The following is a 22356-nucleotide window of genomic DNA, read 5'->3' on the forward strand; positions in this document are numbered from 1 at the left end:
GCATAGTATAATTGACCCCTAACCGTGCATGTGATCTATAGGTACACCCTTAATCATGCGAGTGGTCCCGTAGGAATACCCCCTAGTCGTGCAAGTGACCCCATAGATAGGAACACAATACAAGTGGAGTAAAAAACTTATCAGCCAAAGTTAACAGACATACCATAGTCCAAAAGCATGTAACAATCAATATAAACATGGCATGAAATCCACTAAATCATGCTTAATCATCAATCCACATTTACTTAAACCAACTATGCACTTTACCTAACATAAATGCATAATCCATAAACACATGCAGTCTCTTAAATTTAATTCGAATATTCAGTAGTAGAATCTCTTACCTGAGATTAGTTGAAAATAATTCTTGGTTGATAGTAAAATTTTCCCAATTAATTCAGTCCTAAACAAAAAGGGAAAAATTTAATAACTTAATAAAAACAATACTGGCTAACCTCTAACTTTTCTTAATTTAACTTATCCAAAATTTAAGGTTGAAACCAATTCAACCTTGATTGGAAAAATTCCAAGATTTAAATTAGTCAATGAATCCTTAAAAAAAACCCAAATTAAATCTCAAAATAAATTGTTAGAATTTATGTCTTAGAACTTATAGTTTGTAATCATATTCTATTCAATAAAGTCGTTATTAAGAAATTATTAGTGAAATTGAATATTATAATTCAAAATTCAATAAATTAAGGTCCCGATGCTATATTTTAAGTAAACTTGAACTTTATGTAGAGATATAAACGTGGATCAAGTTCGAGTATATAGCCAAAAATGGTCTATAGTATATGTATAATAATTGGATGCCTTATTATGAGACACTATGGATGCGACCTGCTTTGTAATTAGTACAAACGATGTGATCCTCAATTATGCATGTAAATACATGAAAGTGGAGCCATCTTATGTAGAGAGTTTACATAAGACTAAACCATGAAATAATCATTTTTACGTTATAAACGTCGTTAACTATTTAATCTTGAGCTAACTATGAATTCTTATTCACACGAGTTTATTCTTAGATCTGCATAGGTGAGGGCAACTCATTAGCGCTGGACTAATAAGCATCCTATTTCAAGGGTAAGACAGGTAAATAGCTGAGGACATAGGGTGCAACCCATGAATTTAGTGGGACTTAAGGAGCAAGATGTGTAGTCTCATAGTAAAATGGTATATAGACCCAGTCGAGATTATGAACAACCTGTGAAGGATTAACTTACCAATTATGGTTATATTAGATGGACACAAATATATCAATAGTGAATGGAGTGCAAATACGGGACTTTAGTGGAATGGTTCGTTAGTTAACGAATGTTGATTAGCTTGATTTAAAAGGATTAAGTTAGTTAATCTCGAATCGTTGGAGTCCATGATCTACAAGTCCATTAGGTTCCCCTACTAGGTCATAAGGAATTAACTTACAACAATATGTTGGAATAATTCGAATTGTTTCACATTAGGTAAAGAGAAAGAAACCAACGAATATATGTGATATAACTATCAGTTATCGGTTTGAGATAGAGTTTATATTTAAAGATGATTTAAATATTAAAAATATGAATGAGGATTCATATTTGGAAGCTCGGAATTGATGGAATTGGTCAAAGTTGTAAAAAGTCAAAATGTTGACTTTTGACTTTGAAATATCAAACTTTGACAAGCTATAGATTCAAATATGATTTGAATTTCGATAAAATGAATGTGAATTCATGCTTAAGAGGTCAGATTTTGTCAAAACGGTCAAAATTGTAAAAAATCAAAACGGTCAAAAGTTTGACTTTGATTTGAATAGTCAAATGACCATTTTACCCCTTGACTAGAGTTAGTGTTTAACTCTTAATTAATAGGCTAGATGGAAGCTCATGGTGATGACACAAGCCCACAAGAGTAAGAGCTTTTTGAGATGTTGAGCCATTGTGAAGTATTTACATGCATTTTGCATGTAATTTCTTTATAAAATAGTTTTAAAATTTTAGTTTTAAAAACATTTTTTGTAAAATTTGCTAAAAAAATTTCATAATTTCTCTTTTATTAAAAGAAGCTTCATCTCTCTCACACACCAAAGAAAGACCAAACCTTCCAACTCCATCATTTTCTCCCTAAAATCGTCTCTCCCTCGATTCCTTCATCCATCGGGTCCCACAACCTAGTTTTGAGTTCGAAGAATAATAGGTGACTACTAATGGCGGTTCGAGTTTGTGATCGAGGAGTGGGCAATTATTTTGGAAGCTACAAAGGCAATTTCTTAGTTTAGGGTTGTAGGTTAACTAGGAGCAATTAGGACAGGATTTCGATTCTTTTTCTACTGCACATATTTTTTTCTATCATAAATTTATTTTCGAACCAATAAATAACATTTGATGGGTATATCCAAAACTCACAAATTAATCTAAACATAAGAATAATAATTAATCATTTACTTAATAAAATTATCAATTATACTCAAACAGTAATCCAACCCTCAATTGGGGATCCAATAGTAAAGCCTTTACCTTGGGTTATGCTAAGTTTCTTGTTGCAAATGAAACCACAATTCCACCTATGCATAACCAAAATTGAATCAACAATTTTTGCCAACAAATTACTAATTATTTAATTACTTACCAAACTTACCCAAACGACAATCGAAAAATTTCCTTATCCTTGATGAAAAAATCCACCACTTAAATCTTCAAGCTTTGTCAAAGGAATCTACCAAAGGCATGCAACTGAAAGTCAATTCCAATAATAAACTTAATTTAGAATCTCAATTAACCTTTAATGGATATTAAAATCCCACAATAATGATCCAAAACACTCACCTAAGTCACCAATCTTAACCAAAACGGGTAAGCGACGGTGTTAGAAGGGCAGCGACAGATATCTTCAACTCAATAGGGGCAACGACGGTTAGGGTTATCGACATCGACTGACGGACCCGTGTACAAGATTAATTATTCCCATCATCTCCTTGCCCTAGGGGGACCTCCAATGGATTTTCACTAAGAATATCAAACTTCAAATCACGATCATTTCTTAAATCAAATGGAGGAGCTTCATTTTCCACTTTTATCTCATATATGCATCTTATCTTTGTGTCAAACTTCTACAAGGTCAAATAATTCAGCCTGTAAATTTTTGTGCGTTATTTCTTTACTGTCAACAATGTCTTTTAACATATCTCCTTCATACTTTATTTGTCCCTCATCCTATGCACCACTATAGCGCACTAAAATCCGAACATGTGACATCCTTAAACCACTTTAAACTTTTTAGTTTCTGCAAAAATTGATTTGAACTGAGAAGTTGACATACCACATAAAAAAATGTATATGACTTATCTGCAAGATTAAAAAACAGTAGCTAAAAACTAAATAAAATATGCATAGTCGTACCCTAAATAAGTATATGACTAATTCAACCTCATTTAAAGTTTGGAAGCTGCAAGATGTTTACGAGATTGTAAGACGCAAAAAACAATAGCTAAAAGCACCCTTAATCACATAAGCACAAGTATATAATTCATTTGAGATTAAGGATTTGAACTTAAGATCCTGCAAGATGTTTGCGAGATGAAAAAAAATAACAAATAACTTGCTGACATATTTTGATACAACTTTGAAACAATCCTAAATCAACTTGAAACAATTAAAAACTATATTACGTTTATATATTTAAGAGTTAAATGTTCCACCAAAAGAAAAGGAAAAAAACTATATATAACACAACACAGTTCGGTGGGGAAAAATAATAAAAAACAAAAAAAAATCTAAAAACTTAGCGGACATCATGAAAACTTGATGGAGCGACAAACGACATCGGAGTAACACGATATGCACCGGAGTAGAAGCTGGGATAGTTCAACGCGAATGTGTTTGGTGTTTGGTTCTTCTTTTTTGCAAATGAATGGGATAATACGTGAATGGGTTTAGTTTTTTTTTTACGTAAATGGGATTTTTTTTAGTTTTTTTTTAAGAAGGTAAAATTGAATGAAGGGTAATTTTGGTAATTCACTTTCTAATTGTCCTAAAAATCAACTTTTTGAAAATTAATCCCAAATTTCTTTTAACCCTCCCTTTTTGGCAATTTTCCTAAGTACATTATATTTTCTCGTCCAATCAAATCAATCATCTCTCTCCTTATTGATTATCTTACTTTCCAACATTTATAATTATATTTCATCATATAATTAACTTCATTTTTTCATATTAATTATTTATACAAAATAAAAAATCCAAATTCTTAATTATATATATATATATATATACCTAATTAATTCCAACTACACCAAGGCCAACTTTTTCTTTCAAGATCCCAAATCAACTCAAATTCTAAATTCTTTTAATTAACCAAATCTTCTCCAATAAATCACTTATTTTAATTCTAATATGAATTATCTTATTTAATAATTCAATTTTAACTCTAAACCTCAAGATATCTCCCAAATAATTTAAGATAATTAATAAAATTTCCAATACAACTTGGGACGTTACATTTTTTTCAATAATTATATTTCAATATATTATTATCAATTTTCCTTTTAAATAAATCTTATTTATTTTCTTTCCTCATTTACCCAACCATATCAACCTCTCTACTCAATCAATATTTATTTTTTTCAAAATAATTAATTATCTTTCACAATAATTAATTTTTCACAAGAAAAATTATCTTTAACATTTTCCATAATAATTATATATATATATATATATATATATATATATATATATATATATGTATGTATATGTATATATTTACAATTAATCATAATTCTACCAACACCCAAATCCACTAATCAATAAAATATTCATCCAAACAAATATTTAATTAATTTCCAATTTCAACATAACCAAATAATTTCTTTCAAAGAACTCAAAATAACACCCAATAAACTCAAACATAATTAAATAAAATTAAGATAACTAAATTAAAAATTATCTTAAATTTAAGTCGTTACACATGGCATGGGCAATGGCCTTGGGTCAAAAATGAAATTTTGGAAGTTTTGTGATTTTTGGTTAGTTTCTTGATATTTTCTAAATATGAGGAAGTTATTATGGAATATTAATTCCTTTGTTTCGGACCAAGAAGAAGAATGGGGAATTTTCAAGCTAAGGAGTTTATCTACAAGTTTGTGAGTGACAAAATGAATTTCAATGTTTATTTACGAAGATGTGCTTAACGTTAAAAGTTTCTAGGCATACTTTGAGAAATATTCTAAATGTTATAATTTCATTAGTAGAAAAAGGGCCTACGATGATAATTAAATGCTATCATAAAACGATTTTGTGATAGTTATTTTGCAGTCATTGATGCAGCAGTCATGGAAAATATTTTATGACAGTTCTACAAACTGTCACGAAATGTGTTTTTCATGACAGAGAATAAATGTCACGAATTCTTTATTTTATGACAAATTATAAATGTCATTATTTAGATTTTATGACAAATAATAACTGTCATTGTTTATATTTTATGACAGAGAATAACTGTCATTGTTTATATTTTATGACAGTTATTTTATGACAGAGAATAACTGTCATTATTAATCTTGTTTGACAGGTATTAAATGTCATTATTTATCATTTATGACTTTTATTAACTGTCATCATTTCATCTACCATTCTTGTCCCATTTTTAATTGAATCCCTTTTTTTTTGGTCACCCTGCCATTACACACACTAATACAATCACAAAGTACTATACAACACGCCCACATGGAAAGAAGTTGTGAACGCATTAATATATATAATTTAATATATGTACAATTGTTCGTCATAAAGTGTTTGTACAATAAAGTGATGAACAAGCTATTTAAATAAATACATTTGGACCAAAATTTGACTACCAAACCTACAAAAAGACCTATAAATCAATCAATTGCCGCAAACATGACTTCACTGCTCCAATGAATTCTTGCAAAATCTAGTAAGAAAAGAAAATGATGATTGTAACTTAGAATAAGACTTATTATAAAGACATGAAATAGCGAAACACCCACAACAGACAAAACAACAGTCAAACATTTCTGATTCAAAAACCAATAACAACCCGAGCTGTGTATAAAGATAAATAAAATGGTACAAATATCCACAAAGCAACAGTTATTAGTCTTAATTAATCATAAACCAATAACAACGATTAAAAAAATGATCTTCACAATCCCATCATAATTCACAAACAATTGAAAAAGTGATCTAGAAACAAGATAATATATACATGTAATTACATCAACCTACACATAACTTAAACCACCTAAAGCATTTTTATACAAAAGCCACCTACATATAACTTAACCCAAAAATCAATAAGCCATTTAATTACAACCAGTATGAAAGTAGCTATTCTCTACTCTACAACAACAGCAAGTGCAAAAGCAATGAGATTAAAGATAAACACCACAATTAGATAAAAAAGGCGAAGAAGATGAATCTTTAATACTTACATTTTTTTCAATGTAGTTATTTGATATGAATATGTTGAACATGCTTGTATTGCCACCAAGGTCTTCAAATATATATATATATATATATATATATATATATATATATATATTGGCATTAGATATGAATGTCAATAACATTATATTTACTAAAGTTCAACTAAACCGTTTAAAACCACAACCAATTACTCAATATTTCACATGGTGTGCAAGCATATATACAAAAACATTGGCACTATCTCTTCAACATACACATTATTAGTCCCCTTTAACTGGCCTCATAACTTATAAAACACTTATATATTGCATATTGAAAAAACTAACATCAATGTCTACAACGTCTATAATGAGACAAAATCCAAAGGTTTATAGAACTCAAATATACACTTGTTGATGAGTTGAATACAAAATTATACTACAGTTTAGAACCCAAAAAGTAGAATAAGTTATGGAACCAATATGAGGGTGAAAAATATCAGGGAGATGTTGATCAATATATTAACACTGTTTGCTTTGTGCAGCCAAGTTGTTTTTTTTTTTTTTCTTTTTCCTTTTTTTTTTTTTTTTTTTTTTTTGAAGTACAATAACTTATTGTAAATTAGTAGTAATTTTTATTCCATTTCTGCAGGTGAAAAGACTAATCAAATGTGGGCAGTGAACTCTCGAATACATACATATATATATATATATAATACAATCAAACAAATCAATAAATAATAATTCATATTCTCTTTCTCTTTCACCTAAAAAATCAGAGAAGAATTAGACGTAGGTTTTGTGATCTTTTTAACCAGCTTTACTAGCACGCCCACTAAAGGTAAAATTTATTGGTTGGTTGCCGATTCATTCCTCTTCAAATTTGTGGGTTTATGGTTCAACTAGTTAAGACAGAAGTTAGAGTGAGATTCACTTGCTAGAGAGGGCAAAACATGGCAGTGTGTGTATGTTATGTGTTATGTGTTATATGTTAGTGTTGTTTGACTATGAAGAAGAAGAAGAAGATATGTTTTTCTTAAGGAAAATTTCTTTACTAAATTAGTAAAGGGTTTGCAAACCATGAGTTTAAAAGTATGAGTTTATAAGCATGAGATTTAAAACCTAAGTTCTATGTATTTTATCAAACCTAAGTTCTATGTATTTTATCAAGCATGTTTATGCAAGTTTTAGAGAATTTGATTTGAGGATATTTTAGCAAAGTTGTTTTACAAAGTTGTAGAGGTTTGCTTATGCAAGAATTATTCGAACATGCTGAGTTTGAGACTATGTCTTAAAGTTTATGATTTATAAAACATGTTTTATTCTATACTCAAGACATATTTATTATAACCCTACAGGGGAAGATATTGGGTCACAGAGGATTATTGAGGCGACAATCTCAAAGGACGGACTAATACTATTGATGTCAATCTGCTATTAGGACCAAGATTAAGGGTTATGGTATTGATTTCGCTCTACCATTTAGGGTTATGGTATTGATTTCACTTTGCCATTCCCGAGAATTTGGGTTACAATTTTGATTTCACTCTGCCATTCTCAAGGATTAGGGTTATGGTATTGATTTCGCTATGCATTCTCGAGGATTTGTTCCAGAGTATAGAGAGGAAAGTGAAAATTTATGAAATTATTTAATGCTTTACTAAAGTTTACTATTAATATTCATTATTTTTTAAGCATGTTTCGAGGAGCAAAAAGTCTGAGCATAAATATTTAGAAAAGCATGTTTTATAAAATAGTCACTCACTGAGTTTTTTAGCTCATTCTTTCAAATTGTTTCTCACTTTTTCAGTAGTGATCGTCATGTCGAGCCTGCCCTACAGCTGCTTTGTAACGACCCAACTCTTTATACTAAGCTGAGGTAAACAATGACAAGAGACTATTTTTTAAACGAGGGAAGACTAAATTTTCATTAAAAACGGAATACTGAAACACTGAAACATAAATGCGGAAGCAAAACTGAGTCCCCATATGGCATGTCACGGATCCTTCTTTGTCGCTCGCCAGCTTTCCTCTACTTTTACCTTCGCCTGAAATATTAAACATAGAAAGAGTGAGTATAAACATATACTCAGCAAGGGACCTACTACTAATCCCGCTAGGTGTCTGTTAACTTTCCATTAGAGTCCTGAAAAGTGGTACCCAAGAACTGGCACGTTCCCAAACACGTGCAACATGTGATCCCGTAGGAACATATCTGGTCTTCGGTGAACCCAAAAGAACACCTAGGACAATCTGGTCTTTAGTGTACCCGAAGGAAACACTAAGACAATCGGGCTGCGAGGATCCCGTTGAATCACTCGAATCATATCTATATCCATGCTAGACTGGCGGTCCCGTCGGACTACGCAGTTCTAAATAGGTGGTGATCCCGAAGGACAACCATGCAGGTACGACTTTAATAGACAAAGTTAACAGAACACCCTATCCATAGCATGTACCATAACATAACATCCACTACAACAAATCTGGCCTTTAATGTCGGGTGGAAAAAATGAAAAATGGGCTTTAATATCGGTTTTCAAAAGGCGGACGTTTAATGTCGGTTTTAAACCGACATTAAAGAATGAGCTTTAATGTCGGTTTAAAACCGACATTAAAGCCCCTTTAATTTTTTTTATTTTTTTAATTTGGTAAAAAATCAAGTTTCCTCTCTCTTACTTTACCTTTTCTTTTTCCTTAAAAGTTTCTATATAAATTCTCCTCCTCTCTTCTTCCTCTTATAACCTTGAAATCTTCTAACCCTAAATTCTGCAGCCACCAATCAAATTTTCTTGCTTTCATTTCCTACCATCGTAGATTCTTTTTTCCTTTGACGATTTGAAGATTTACTATGGCCGGTAAATGAGAAGGTCCGGCGACCGCCGTGCCGTTCCGCCTTCAAACGCCGCAGGTCGTCAGCGTCTCTCTCTCTCTCTCTCGGCCTTCTGTAGGAAACTTCACCAGTAACTGTCGTCGAATTCCAGTTTGCGTCCAGCACCGATTCCGATCACTAGGGGTTGGGTCTAGCTGTCGACGGATCTCGCCCGGCTGTGCCGCATTTCGTTGGGATTTGATCAATGACAGCCATTACTCGAGCAAATCAGTGCAAGGTCGAGAGTGTAACGGAGACCAATTCCCCGAAGCGGAAACTGAGATCCAGTAGTGTGCAGAGGCAACAAAGCCCTGTCTCTACGCCGGTGAATTGGAAATCTCCTCGTCGGTGCCTTGTTGGTAATTGGTTTGTTCATCCTTGAGTCGTCGTTAATTTCAATTGGATAAAAAACATATTATTTAATAAAACATTGACTTATGCACGGTCACTATTTGATTAATTTGATGTATATATATTTGGAATTTTATTCTCTTTTTCTTTTTGGATCATTCTTTTGTTTGGTTTAGGTCATTTTCTAATTTCCACTTTAAAAATCCCCATTTAATATGGTTTTGTAACATTCTTGATATTGGAATAAATAAATGATAGAACTTTACTTTATTAAAAAAGAAAAACAAAAGGTCCATTTGTGCTTAATATTTAGGTTCTAATTTTTTTTAAGTACTTTTTTGTTTGAACTTCTTAGATATTGAAAAACAAAAAACAAGAACTTTTACTTTGATTTGAAAACCAAAACTTTCCATTTGTGTTTAATGGCTAGGTTTTGAATGATTTTTTAAACTTTGTTAGGTTGTTTCATATTTTTGTCTGTTAAGAGAATTGAAGTACTAAAAGAAATAATTAAATTTTTAAAAATAATAAATGATCTTTTAACCACAAAATTAAATTGAATTCTGTGTTGTAATATAATCTAACATATTGAAGTTAAACTTTCCAATTTTGTTAATAAATAGACATTAAGAAGATTGAATAGTTTAATGGTCTAAACATAAAATACGAGTGGTAGGAACCTAATTAATACTCTTTCAAGGTTCACTATAACCTTAATTCAAGTCCAAAAAGCCCTCCAGAGGTAAGTTCGTTAAGATCATTTCAGAACAGTTTGCAGTTTCTCACTGTCTGTAGCTTATGGCTATCCTTTGAGCGGATATGATGACGAGTAAAATTAAACGGAAGAATTTGAAGTTTCTAGTTTAGTTAGGTATTACAAATTAAATTAAGATTTTCTGCAAATGAATGCATCCTTTCTTAGCCTTGTATATGATCAAATGATGAGTGCGTCTGAGATATCATTTCTTCTAATTATATGCAGAGCGATGGGAAAGCGGTTAATGGTGGCTTTTCTAACTCACTTACTTCACCGATAAGATGCTTGTTGAAGGACCTTATTGTCAAACCAGATTGGAATCCTAAAGGTGAGAATTAGTTTGTATGTTTCTAATTATATGTTTCTACTGCATTTCTAACAGGTTTTCATTGTGTGACTTCTAGGCTTGAAATTTTCTTTTTGAGAGGTAATTTTCATGTGAGTAGACTCATATCTCTATAAAATGTTATGAAGCCTACGAATTGTCAGTGCTAGGATGTGTACTATTGATGGGATCTTGAATTTTTTAAGCTGTGGACAAATTATATTCCCAAGTCTTGTTGTAATATGGTGCTGTTCATAGATGGGTATAAGCTCAAGAATTTTTTTTGATTATGTTATGCTAATTAAGTCACCAAAATGAATTTGTAAGTTGAAGCTTTATGGTGATTGTATTCTGTTTCGATTTGTAAGTTTAAGCTCAGGACATTTATTCATTCTTTGTTATATTAATCATCTTGGCAATTTTCTACCCATTAGTTTTGACGTGGGAGTGAGTTTGAGTGTTATTTGACATTTGTTGGATGTAAGAGCTGACATATTTAGTAATTTTGTAAACTATTTGGTTTATAACGCCCCGTCTGGTTCAAGGTTCCTTATAGTGATCCGTACCTTCTTTGCATCTGTATTTTTAATCTGTATACATGGGTTAATTCTATAATATCGAGGAAACTCTTCCATGATTATGATGCCTTGCCTTTGGGTAGTGCTAGACTGCTAGTAATGAACTTAATGAACTAAAGTCGTAATCATGCAGGGATCTATGGTGGAACCTACCGATATACCATCAGCAAGTGTGCCCCAGAATTTGTAACATCCTAGTCATTCCCTTCCTATCAAGGTATCTTCAATTTCTACCACAAATGAAAATAAGGGAGTTAGTATTACCAGATCTCATGAGGTTCATGGAAAATCTAGTACAGATGGGACATCCTCAACTGCTGGGAAAAGTGGAAATCTCTCTCTTGATGCTTTAACAAAAGCTAAGAAAGCTTTACAGATGCAGAAAGAATTAGCCGAGAAGTTGAAGAAAATTTCCCTGGTAAGTTAGGCAACAGAGATACTTCGATCCATGTTAGCTATTTTCCCCGCACTTTGATGTTGGTTTTACATATACAACGAATGCAAGAATCTATTTCAATATTGCACAAAAAGGTGAATAACCTAGTTTTAGAGTAATTAATGTTTTGGCTTCATTAATTATTCATACAGGACTATAATTTTTTATTTTCCATGGTGTAAAATTTGGTTCATAAAATGATTGTAGGAAAAGGCATTGCAAGAGGAGAACAGGCAGCTAGCAAATAAGGTATAAAATTAATTATTTCCTATATATTTTCAGTGCTGCATATAAATTAATTAAAGTAATTTAATATTGTTGAATAGCCTTTAAGAATGTAATATGTTCATATAATTTGAAAATTTTGGGTAAAGGAAAATGAGAAGGCTTTGGTTGAACGTGAATAGGAAAATTTTAGGTAAAGGAATTGTTTATAATATTAATTGACGACAAAAAAAGAAGTTAAGTTTGGGGGCTGTAATTCCATGGCATAAAATGCATGAATGTGAGCTTGTGTTGTGTGTTGATGTTTTGTTTGAAAATTAAAGATAAGTTTCTAAGCATGTTACCCCTTTTTACGTTTTAAGTTAAAGATATTCATATAATTAATTATGAGATAAGGGTTGCTGTTTCAAGAACTAAGTTAGTAGGATCATGTGGTTTCTTGACTATTTTGGAGACTAATGCACCTATAGGATATATGATTATATGATCTACCGCACTACTGAGCGCTAAATTTCCATAATTTCTAATAGTCAATGTTGGTTATGCTTTCCACTTTTTATCTTCTCTGCAATTTTAGTGCTTCAAACAACTTTGCTATTCTAAATAAACGGTTTATTTGGATATTGTTTGTAGATGATTAAAGTCATATCGGGTTGAAAGCTAAGCGAGTGTGCAGATGGTAAGGCGACCGTTGAAAATTGAAGACTAAGAAGGCGTTTAGGATTTCTAATTATTTAATTCTTGTATTAGGATCTTTTTTCATGTACTTTTGTAGAATGTATATATAAACACAATATTAAGATTTTATTTTGTGTATTCAAATGTAAAAGACAAATATTATAGTTTCTAAAAAAAATATGAATTTCATTGATTTGTTGGCGTGAAAAAAATATTTATCTACATGGACCCAATGTCGATCTATAAAAAATGGACAATAATGCAATAATTAAATAAAAATAAATTTGTAAAAATGAACCCAAAAATTATGCTTTAATGTCGGTTTTAAACCGACATCAGAGCTCAACCGACATTAAAGGGCTTCAATAACACTATCAAAGATGTCGGTTGAAAACTGACATTAAAGCCAAACCGACATTAAAGGGTTTCAATAACAGTATCAAAGATGTCGGTTGAAAACTGACATTAAAGACCTTTAATGTCGTTTTCAAACCGACATTAAAGAGGCCTTTAATGTCGTTTTTAAACCGACATTAAAGCCCAACCGACATAAAGGCCTTTAATAACGCTCACAAAGATGTCGGTTGCCAAGTGACATTAAAGCCCTTTAATGTCGGTTTTAAACCGACATTAAAGGTCAGATTTCTTCTAGTGATCATAAGCTGACATGAATATTAATCTTAACGTTCTTAATCATGTGATAATATATCATGCATCAACATCAACATCAACAGTCATCAACAACATACTACTGGTCATTAACATAACATCCGTCATCGTCATCAATAATATAATGAATTGTGCATTTTAGCTACCATCAATGCATAATCATAATTACATGCGGTCTCTTAAATTCAGTTCGAAGGTCTAGTAGGAGAATCTCTTACCTGGAGATTTTAGCCAAATAAGGTACTCCCTAGTTGACAATAAAAATTCTCCAATGAACTTAATCCTAATCATAAAGGAAAACTCAGTATCTTAATTATTGAAATTAGCAATTGGCTAACATCCAAAAATCCTCCCAAATTAATTAACTTTCTAAAAATTGGGATTGAAACCAATTCAACCTTGATTAGGAAAAACTTAAGATTTAAATCTTAAAAACTTAGCCAATTGAATGTTTAAAGAAACCCCAAATAGATCCAAAATTAAATTAATAAAATATTAATTTAATTTCATTGGCTTACCAAGGTTACTCAGATGGAGGTTGAAAAATCCTCTTATCCTTGATGAAAAATTCATCACTTTAAATCCTCAAGCTTCCAAAGAGACCAATCTTAACTTCAACTAATGAGACGGCGACAACAGAGAGTTATCTTAGAGAAGAAGATGAAGAACCTTTTTCTTTTTCCTTTACTTTCTAACTTAAGCATTCTAATGCTATTTATAGACCTAAATAATAACAATAATATTTATTATTATTATTTCCTTTTCCTTTTCCTTTTAGGATATATATATATAATACCAAATATATATATATATATATCTTTATTCCCATTATCTTTCCTAAATAAATGTCTTAAATGCACAAAATCTTAGACATTTATAACCATTAATAATAATAATAATACTTCTTTATTATTATTTTTCTCTCACCAAAATCTACAATAAACATATATATTTATTTAAACCATTATTCTCTCTTATAAATAAATATATATCTTTTTCGTCCAATCAAATCAACCATCTCTCTCCTCATGATTATCTTCTTTTCCAAACAAATATAATTATATTCCATAATATAATTAACTTCACTTTTCCAAATTATTAATTAAATATATATATCCACATATATATACTCAATTAAATCCAATTCCACCAAAACCAACTTTTCCCTCCAAAATCTCAAATTAACTTAAATTCTCAATTATTTTAATCAACAAAATCTTTTCCAATAAATCACTAACTTCTAATATGAATTATCTTAACCCAACCATAACAACTCCACTCCATAATTAATATTTATCTTTCTGCAGAATAATTAATTATTATTTACCTTTCTTCCAATATAATTAATTGTCTTCTACAATAATTAATTATTATTTATCTTTCTCCAAAATAATTTATTATCTTCCACAATAATTAATTATTATTTATCTTTCTCCAAAATAATTTATTATCTTCCACAATAATTAATTATTATTTATCTTTCTCCAAAGTAATTAATTATCTTCCATAATAATTAATTATTATTTATCTTTCTCCAAAATAATTAATTATCTTCCACAATAATTAATTATTGTTTATCTTTCTCCAAAGTAATTATCCTTTTACAAATAATTGTATTTTCCCAAAATATAATTATTTTACTTTTTCTCCCTTACTAAATATTGTTTCTCCAAAATACAATTATCTTTTCCTTAAATAATTATATTTCAACAAATATAATTATCTTTTCCTTTAACATAATAATTATATATATATTTCCACATATACATATAATTATCAAATCTCCAACAAACTTTTCACCCCACAATTTAATTAAATAACATCCATAATTATTTAATTAAATTCAAGTTCAACAACACTAAAAATCCAGAACTTTACTTAATTCTCTTAACTTACCATTTAATCGAAAACTCAACACCACATGCCAAAACCTTTAATTAATTAAATATTCATCCAATAAATATTTAATTAATTTCAATTTCCACATAAACCAAATAATTCTCATTAAATGAATTCAAAATAACGCCCAATAAATTAAATTTACTTATACAAAATTAAGATAATTAACTCCAAAATTATCTTAATTTTTGGGGCGTTACATGCTTATCCTCTAATTGTGAGTTGGGGTTATTCTTCTTATAACTGACTTGTTTATGCATTTTAGCATGAGTTAGAAGTAAGGGCCCAATTAGTAAAGTTATTTGTTACGTTAAGTCTATGTTTCCGTTGAGTATCTACAATAGGTTGCAGTCAGTAAGTTGTTTAGTGCGCTTTTAGCTTGTGTTGTTCTTCTGGCTTGCAATGTTCGTTTGTGGTTGCTGATTTAGTTTGGTTAGGTTAGTCGGAGAGTGTTGTCAAAGTATGACAATGTTTGCCAGCCTTCGCACTCTCTTTCGAGGAAAGGGAGAGTGATAGGGCTTCGGAAGGGGGTATGATAGAAAAAATGTTGCAATATAGAAATGATTGACTTATGTACAAAAGAAAAAAATACAATCCAATAGAAATAAACTTATTTTTCAAATCATGAAAGTTAGTAGTTCAAACATAAAAAAAATATCAAACCCGTGGAATGTAAGTGAGTATTTAAAGAAAAACAAATAGAGCAATGTTGCAAGTCATATTCTATAATTTCTGAAATGGAGTGGTATTGATTTCAGAGTGTATATTAATATGTTAACATGCATGATTTTCGAAAAAAGAAAAAAAAGATTAGCATACATTTGAAGGATGTAATCGTCAACATTTATAAGAAATTCTTCATAATGTCTTATTCATGAAAATTCCTGAAGTGTCGTAATCATATAATTCAAATATTAAAAGGTTATATACATATAACAAAGATTCTTATAAAACATTCATGATGAATGTGATACAATCATCTCATTAAATATTTGTTGAAATGAAAGTATAAAAATAACATCAATTTGTTCATATATATAAAGAAATCATAGACAATTTATATATATATTTTGATGATTTAAATTATAATGGAATTAAACTCCCAAAATGCTCTCGAAGGTAATAAAGTTTTTTAAGAAAGAAATTGAGATGAAAGTTTCAAAGAAAAAACAAATTAAGTTTTGCTTTAACGTGCAATTAATAAAGCACATAAAGCATATAGGTTTGATCATTTTATACATAAAAGATTTAGCATGGGACTAATTAAGTACATCATTCAACAGTACTCCTATTATGCTTTATTTACTCGATGCGAAAAAGTATATCATTCAATATAAGGATTTTCTAGTAAATAACTTTAGATCTCGAAGAATCATAGTTTTAAGATATTATTAATTCAAAGTGTATTTATAATAAACAATTTAAGATTTAATCATCGTATTTTGAACAATTTTGTTATATAGATATAATATTCCTCCAAAAGAACTACATTAGAGTAGAGTTGGAACATCGTCTATTTGAGAATTAGTTTAATGATATTTTTTTTAATAATTAATTTTAATTATGATCGATTGGGAATATGTTACTTATCTAACATGTAAAAGTTAGGATTGTTACGAAGTGAATAGAGAAAAATTTTATATTATAAAATTCTATATGAAACAAATTATCTCAACTATTGAAATATTGGCCCTTCATGCAGTAGCCAAGAATGATATTATATGAAGATAATCGTACCACATATAAACTTATACATGAAGAAAATGGTGACATGTAACAGCCCCAACAAATTCGATTTTGTTCATTGTCATTAATATGTAAGTGCGGTTATGGAAAATTCAAATTTATTGGAAGAACCTTATCATTTTGAAATTTACAATTAAATAAGGTCTGGAATCTTTATTTTGTTTAGATAATAAGTATTTTATTTGGAAATAATTGGTGAAGTTATTATTAAACTAAAGTTGGTTGGTTAAGGGAGAAATGTGGGGACCTAGTTGGGGTTAATAAGGAAAATTTCAAGAGATTTGGGAGACATAGGAGGTGGTTGGTTTTCAAATTAATTAAAGGAAATAGAAAAAAAAAAAGAGGATATTTTCTTATATAAAGCAGCTTTGGGACCCGTGCATAAGAAAAACAAAAAAAAAAAGAGAGAGGAGCAATTAAGTTCTTCTTGAAACCCTAGCTGCCGAAACCCTAGCCGCCGACCCGCGCCGCCGCCTTCGCCACCAGTTCAAGCACAAGCGTTCGGGAGCCAGCCGCAGTAGAAGCCGAACCACCCTCCGAGCCGCGCCGGAGAATTCAAACCGAGTCAAGCCGCCGCACGCCTAGGAGTAGCTACGCACACCGCGCCGTGTCTGCAGCCGTCTCTCGCAGCCGTCGCCCGAAGCTGAGTCAGCGTCACCTTCGCGCGTCCGCAGCCGACCCGTCAGCCATCCGAGTCGCGCCACTTCGATCCGACGCAGCGCAGCCGAAACGCTCGTTTGCAGCCGTCGCCGAGCGAAGCCGTGGGTAGCCGGACCACCAGCAGCCGTCGCGCCACCCGAAATCCAGAAACCAGCGCCTCGCGCGCAAAGATCCGACCCGATCGAAAACCCGCTCCGCGACCCGAACCGACGCGTGCCTCCGACCCGAAGCCCGACCCGCGCCGCGTGCACCCGTGAGCCGAGCAGCACCCGCGTGCGAGCCGTACGTGCGTAGCCTCTGCGCCGAGCCGAGCCGAGCCGCGTCTGTCTGCACCACGAGCCGCGCCTGTCTGCGCCGCAAGCCAAGCCGATCTTCAACCTCCAAGCCGAGCCGATCCCTGTTCTCTTCCCAGCCGAGCCGCCAAGCCTAATTTGGCTCCTACCACCTAATTCTTGGTAAATTAATTAATTATTTTGGCATTACCCAATAAGACTCAATGTTTTTGGACACTAAATAATTTAATTTGGAACTAAATTAAATTATTTTCCTTAAGGGACGTCTTGGACCAAGTAACTGCTGCAGCGTGGGATTCTCCCTCGGCTTAAAGGGAGTTAGCGCAACCTTGATTTTGGGGTAAGTTGCTTCAAACGACTCTTGGATCTCTGTTCCTTGAAGGTTAGGTTTAATTGTTTTTTTTAATCATTTAGGGCCCTGCTGCTTGGAAAGCACACCTTCCCTTACTTTTAGGACTCGACAACCAAATCTCCAGGTAAGAGATTCTACTACTAGCTCCATGTTTAGAATTATGAGATTACGTATACCTTCAATTGTGCATGTTGAGGACTAGACTGTACGATGCATGAAATCAATGATAGTATGATGCAAATGACGATATGGTTATATTATACCATGTTGTGTGATGACGAGAACTGTTATGGCTGTACGACTGGTGTCGAGATGGAGAGTGTAATGATGATTTATCTGTTATGTTATATGTCGATGCCATGTGTATGTATACTGCGATTAGGATACCTGTTAGCTTAACCTGTTAGAGTCGTACCTGCATGGGTGTCCTTCGGGATCACCACCTATTGAGGACTGTGTGGTCCGACGGGACACCAGTCTAGCATGGATATAGATATGACTCGAGTGACTCGACGGGGTCCTCGCATCCCGATTGTCCTAGGTGTCCCCCGGGGCACCGAAGACCAGAGTTATGTTCCTACGGGAGCGCATGTTGCACGTGTTCGGGAACGTGCCAGAGATTGGGTACCAGTTACAGGACTCTGACAGGAAGTTAACAGGCACCTAGTGGGACTAGTAGTGGGTCCCTTACTGAGTATTTTATACTCACTCTCTTCATGTCATGTTTTCAGGTAGAGGACGAGGCAAGGGCAAAGGCAAGCTGGCGAGCGACCCGAAGTGACCGTGGTGAGCCATAGGGACTTCTGCTTCCGCTTATTCTTGTTTTTGACTTTAGTACCTGAGTTTGAGTATTCTTCATTACTTACCATCTTTTATGTAGATAGGGCCCGAGTAGGACTTTAGAACGCATTTCATTTTTTTTTTTTTTTTTGCATAACTACCTTGTTTGGATTTTCATAAATAAAATTTCTCAAACCTTATGTGTTTTACTAAATTTTATGACTTAAACCACTTGTTCCATATTTAGTAATGACTTCGATTCAGTATAAGGAGTTTGGTCGTTACATGACATCTACAACAAATTTTTTTAAAAGACAGCTTAGCATACTTATTTTAAAAAGCATTATCCACATTAATACTTCGAAAGACAAAAACGACACAATTTAGTTTTTACATTTTAAAAGAATACCTTTTAAAAAACTTACATTTTTATTTTTTTAAGAATAATCTCGATCGAAATCGATCTCAAGATAAATTGTTTTGGTTGTAATATTCAAAATAAAGAATATGTTCAAATTATCAAAATACTCAAATTCTCATCCAAATACATTTATATTTTTAAAAAAACCAACTAATGTTTATTACAACAGTTAAGATTTTAAAATTATTTTGAATATATATTGAGAAATGCGAAAATGATATTATGAGAATCTAATATTGGACAAAAAAAAAAGAGTCCAGAATTGAAAGACTTATTATAAATTTTTTATCTAAGAGTTAATGTACCAATCTGTGGATTGTAAAATTAACTCCTGGATCTAGATTTATTTATGACATCTTTTGCATTCTATGGAATGGTATACTTTGCAACACTTCGCAAGGTGTCTTAAAGCGTACGTGGTGATGAAAACGTTTCCAAGTGAGATGAGCACTTTCTCTCTATTGGGTTATCACTATTCCAAAGTTGCTATGGTTTAGGGGTTCATACTTCATTATTAGAATCAATGTTATGTTATGTATATTGTCATTCCCATGTTTTACACAGTTTTATGGATGGAGTTGTATAAAATTCACATATTCCTATTTCAGAAACCATTATTTGGTCCCTTTTTTATTTAATTTCTTTGTTTCTTTTCTTTTTTGTCTTTTTTCTTTTTCTAAACAAAGAATTTGTTATGAAAATCCAGAAATTCCCTACCATACCTTCTGTCATTACCACAATGAAGTATCTAGAAATTGAGAATTAAGTGTACCAATGGAATTCAAACCAACGATTACTATTAAAATGATCGTCATGTATGTATATTTAAGGAGTAGGAGTAAAAAGTGATACACACATTAACAAGAAGATATTATAACACAATTGATGTAGTTAAACTAAAAAAATGGGAAATTTGTGTTCCCTTGATTATGCCCACAATCATTACCACCTCCCAAAGACAACAATATTATTGGTAACTGTAGGCCGACTACTTAATAATTCTAAGAATAGAAAACCAACCGTGTTATACGTTAGACATCGTGATAGGCTTAGAACCTTTTGTGATTCTTTGTAATATGCTTAATTAGGAGAGTCCACTATTTGGCCATGACGTTGAATGATTCACAAACAATGTTTTAGGTCTTGTGAGATAGTTTTGAGACATTTCAATTTTGTGCTCAATGCACTCTAAAAACCAGAGCCAATCACAAACCCATGCACCAATTGTGAGCGATGAAATGGTTATATATCGTAAATATTTATATTCGTTAGGCTAAATAGATTGTCCCATAAGATTAGTTGCTAAACTGGCTCGAACACTCATGGACATAAAACAAAAACAAAAAAGAATCATTTATATGATTATCGTGACAATGATATTTTCATTTCCAAGTAGAGTTGTCTATCTGTGTTGAAAGATCTGTACTAACGAATAGTAACACTGATCGACCTAAATATAATACTAGAAAGAGTGAAAAAACATTTTATTTCCCAAATACAGACTAGAGAGTTTATATTTGTCCTACAATAAGGACCCACAACCAATTCTAAAGTTCTTAAGAATGCAATTTTCCAACCTTACAACTTGAAGGTTTTTAAGGGCTTAAAAACAAATAAAACATTATTCATCGTGGATAGGAAAGAAATTAAAACATTAAAACTTAGTTATCATCTACCTTGTAATACGCTACTTATGTAGTGCAAGATATCCTAATGCTAAGGGGTTTCTAGTACCTTACCAAGGAGAACATTAGCGTCTCTTGGATTGGCATAGAATATGAGATGTACCAACCATTACAATAATTTTTTTTAACATTATTAAGCACTCAGCTTACACAAAATATGTTATTAATTGAGGATTAAGTTTGCACGTTGCTTCATTCATAACCCTATCTAGTGGTATTGGAGGAGTCGATGTACAAATTATTTGTTTGAGGTTGAGGATGGCATAGTCTTCATTATAAGATGGAGGAATGAACTCAAGTTTTTACGACAAAAAGAAATAGTTGACACTGGTTAACACTAACAAATCCACCTTTTTTAATAAGCAACCTTGTTTTCTTTTGAAAAATTTTCATAAATATAACAAACAAATAAAATATTTATAGCTCGTGGAACAAGTTTCATGAAATTAACCATTTTTTAAATATTTTAGGTTTATCCTCCCATCTTTCTTCTCTACAATTTATTTGTCTTTCTTCTTTTCCTCTTCTTTTTTTTTTTTCAATTTATTTCCATCGTCTTCATTTTTTTCCTCTTCTTTTTTACGTCACTCAAATCTAAACGATCTTTTCCTATTCTTTTTTTACATCATTTAGATTTGTCTTTCTTCTTTCTCTCTCTTCTTTTTTACGTCGTCTTTTTCTATTCTTTTTAAACGATTGTGTAAAAAAATAGTCAAATCTAAAACATCGTGTATAACAAATCTTGAAAAGAATCGTTTAGTTTGGAGTAACCAAATCTAAACGATCGTGTAAAAAAAATAAACATCGTGTAAGCAAATCTAAACGATCGTGTACCAAACGAATTAAAAAAAATTGTTTAACCAAATATAAACGATTGTGTACCAAAAAATCTTGAAAAAAATAAACGATTGTGTACCAAAAAATCTTAAAAAATTTGTTTAGCCAAATGTAAATGATCGTGTACCAAATTTTGGAAAAAACAAAATTGTTTAGAATTAACTACCAAAGTGTAAACGATCAAATCTAAACGATTCAAATTAAACGATAAAATTGAAAAAATAAATCGATTGGTACGGCCAAATCTATAAATGGTCAAATCTAAATTACGACCAAATCTATAAATGATCAAATCTAAACGACCTAACAATAGCTAAATCTAAACGATCGTGTACCAAATATATTATGCCTGTTATTGACAATATAATTGACGAGACACTTTTTGT

At 31.7% G+C, this 22356-nt stretch overlaps 1 long non-coding RNA gene across 6 annotated transcripts in view; it reads right to left on the minus strand.

Annotated features, from left to right (window-relative positions):
- LOC107991707 (uncharacterized) overlaps positions 1-22356 on the minus strand; it is an 84776-nt gene that overhangs the window by 27972 nt on the left and 34448 nt on the right. The window lies entirely within an intron of this gene.

This window comes from Cucumis melo, chromosome 10 (genome assembly GCF_025177605.1).
Source record: "Cucumis melo cultivar AY chromosome 10, USDA_Cmelo_AY_1.0, whole genome shotgun sequence".
NCBI lineage: Eukaryota > Viridiplantae > Streptophyta > Magnoliopsida > Cucurbitales > Cucurbitaceae > Cucumis > Cucumis melo.